This window comes from Bubalus bubalis, chromosome 13, assembly GCF_019923935.1.
Source record: "Bubalus bubalis isolate 160015118507 breed Murrah chromosome 13, NDDB_SH_1, whole genome shotgun sequence".
Classification (NCBI taxonomy): domain Eukaryota; kingdom Metazoa; phylum Chordata; class Mammalia; order Artiodactyla; family Bovidae; genus Bubalus; species Bubalus bubalis.
The window spans coordinates 85,908,517-85,911,774 of NC_059169.1; the positions used below are offsets into that span (position 1 = coordinate 85,908,517).

Here is a 3,258-nt window from a genome sequence, read left to right on the forward strand (position 1 = left end):
TGTTTGGTATTCCAGTTTTTAAAGCTAACCCCAAGCTCCCAGTGACTCTTAGGTCTCCTGCATTGGTAGACAGGATCTTTACCATTAGCATCACCTGGGAAGCCCCTAATTGGCTTTGGATCACCATTAATCACTTACCCACTTTGACTTCAAGGTAAGCTGAAGGGATGGCAAGAATTAACCTATACAGAATAAAGTGTGGGACCTGACCAAAGACGTGAGATACAAGGCAAGTTGCAGGCCAGAGGAGCTGAATTTTACAACTGACACGGAAAGTCAATGCCGCAATAGAGGTCTGGGGAATGCAACATGGGGGAAATTCTTGCAATGTATTAAGGACAGACAATAGGACTAGGACCCAGCAGATTGGCTCAGCAAGCTGTCTGGGGGCTGAAAATGAACTCTGAAAGGGGATGGAAAAGCTGGAATACTTACTGCTTTCAAAAATAATTTGTGGAAATTTCAGCCAATTTGTGGAAACAGTCTGACACTTCTCAGCTAATTTAGGGTATAAGAGAGAGAAACTAAATCTGAATCTTTCTTGGCCTATGCTTGCAACTTCAGATTTGCTAGTCTGTTCATTTCCATGTAGAGACAATAAAAAGGGAGAAAAACCTGGACATTTCTGGATATACATTTGAACTATTAAATTTGGAAAAGACAAGATAGAGGGTGATTCTTGCTAGCTCCAAATTTCTTGTATGCATGCACACAAATACAGTCACAAACTCATTCACATATTCACAGTATCTCTCGCTCACTCTAACACACAAATACATACACATACACTCACACCCTTTCTAGATGTTTATCTTGTTTCAAATCAAGTGTGAGGTTATTGGATCTTGTCCCCGACTTTTCCTTCCAGCTGTCCACCTCAAAGATAAATCGCTTATCTTACTATAAATTCTATCAGAAGAATCTTTTCTGCTGTTATTAGAATTGTGATTGAAAAAAAATTATGACAGACATAGTATCTCAGTGTTTATCAAAGCAATTGACAAAGATTCTCATGTAGAATGGAAATTAAGGAGGGATGTAATAGTAAATGCTCTGTAAAAGAAAAAAAAAAGAAAATGAATTAGTAACTGGTTTGATACCATATTTAAAAATAATTACAAAGAACATCATTCAGCTTGGGAATCTGACAGAACTGTGTATAAACTGTGCTGGTTTTACCTTTTTGTAGCCATGGACAACTTCATTCTTCAAAGCTTTTATTTCCTTAACTCTATAATATGTCTTAAAAACAACAGCAACAGTAACATTCTTTATACGGTGGGTCTGAAGATTAAATGACAGTTCATTAAGAGTTCTTAGCATAGTGATCTATCTTTCTTGGCTCAATTAAAAAAAAAAAAAAAACAAAGCTCTTTAGAGTTGTGCTTCTCAAAGATAAAATGTATCATCTTGAAAGGATGTCCACTGGATGATATAGATAATAATCAAATATCAAAGAGTCAAATGTTGTTGGAGGAAACAACACTTAGATCCATCAGTCTATGATCTTATCCCCAAATTATCAGACAGTTGGGGTTAGAAGGATCTTTCAGCAGATGGCAGGTGTCATGTTACTGGGGCTGAAGAGTCTAAGAGTGTTGCACAATGGAGCTGTTAGAAAGTGTTTCACTGAAGTAATAAACACCTCTACTGAAACAGGCTCAGTTAAACAAATATAATTATTTTAACCATAACAATCCAAAAATACATTAGGGTTAGTGCTTTAGAGATATTATCCAGGAAATTTCTTATTTCATCTTCCATCAGCAGGGTCGATTCCATCCTAAGTGTTTTCCTCATAGTTCTAAAATGGCTGCCAGCAACAACCGAGGATGCATGTTTTCTGTTTCATAGGTTTTTCGCTCCAAACTCTCCTTTCAGTACAGTTGGGTCATTTAAGATATAAGCTCAAGCTTACCTCCAGAGGTAAGGCACTGGTTGGCTTACATCGGTTTGGATGCACAATTGGATGAGTGAATGGAATCAGCTTTGCAGGAAGCACCTCCTTGGCCGGATGCCGTGGTGAAGCCAGGGGCTGAGGCTGCTCGCAGCTGATCTGGTTCTCAGGCTGTCACCCGGCCCCCTTTGGCGCCGACACGCCTAAGAAAGCTGGAGCAACGAACAGGCCCGCGGCAGTTCCTGTGGCTGCGGGATGGTGGGCACAGGATGCGGGTTGCAGAGCGCGGGAGAGACGCGGGCCGGTGGGCTAAAAGCCAGAGCAGGGAGCCAGAGAGACCACTTTCCCCGCAGGTCCTGCGGCAGTCGATCGTAAAGGCCGTGTCACCATAGCCATCCATGCCAAAGCTGGTTCCAAACAAAATGCCCGTGACAGACATGACAACCGAGGCTGTGAGTGTAGACATCACAGCGCCTCCGACCGAGGGAGAGGCCAACGCAGAGCTGTACCGATGTCCTTCCAAAGTCTTAGAACTCGGGAAGAGTGATGTGGTTTTGGATAAGGGCGGTAAATCTCGTGAAAAAGTGCTGAGGCTTTTGGTCTCCACACCTCCAGAAGAGATCTTGGAGAAACTGAAAAAGCAAGTTGAAAATAAATAAAAGCAAGACACGAAAAGTACGTCTTTGAGAAACTTTTTTTTTATTGCTAATAAAGGAGAGACTGTTAAAATATACTTAAATACACAGAATGGGCAGATAAATTTAATAAGAACAGGACTCAAAAAAGAAGTATGAAGATTAAAAGTACTGGACATAGAACTTAGGTTCTCAAATCCCTGTTCCCAAATAGCTTGGGACATGTTACCCTGATTTTACAGAATTACAAAGTACAGAGCCAGAAAGGATATTTAGGATGGCCTGATTCAGCCCCTTTCATTTTGTGATGAGGCTTCTGACTTCAGAAGTTGAGAGTATTCAGGATCACTCGGTGCAAGATGGCAACTAGAACTTGGATCCCTTGGCTCCTCGCTGAATGCACTTTATCCTGGTTGTAAATTAAAATGGTAATATTTCCACAGCATTACTGGAATCCTGGGGACTACCTTCTAATCCAGTTTAAAAGTGACAGAGGAAACCTGTCACACTGCTTCATAGTGTCACTTTATATTTTAAAATGCTTATGTAAATGGCTTCCCTGGTAGCTCAGCTGGTAAAGAATCCACCTATTATGCAGGAGACCCTGGTTCAATTCCTGGGTCAGAAAGATCCACTGGAGAAGGGATAGGCTACCCAGTCCAGTATTCTTGGGCTTCCCTGGTAGCTCAGCTGGTCAGGAATGTGCCTGCAGTGTGGGAGACCTGG

General features: G+C 41.5%; 1 pseudogene; it reads left to right on the top strand.

Annotated features, from left to right (window-relative positions):
• Window positions 1-1,833: 1,833 nt before the first annotated feature.
• Window positions 1,834-2,556, top strand: LOC123328922 (annotated as a pseudogene).
• Window positions 2,557-3,258: the final 702 nt, after the last annotated feature.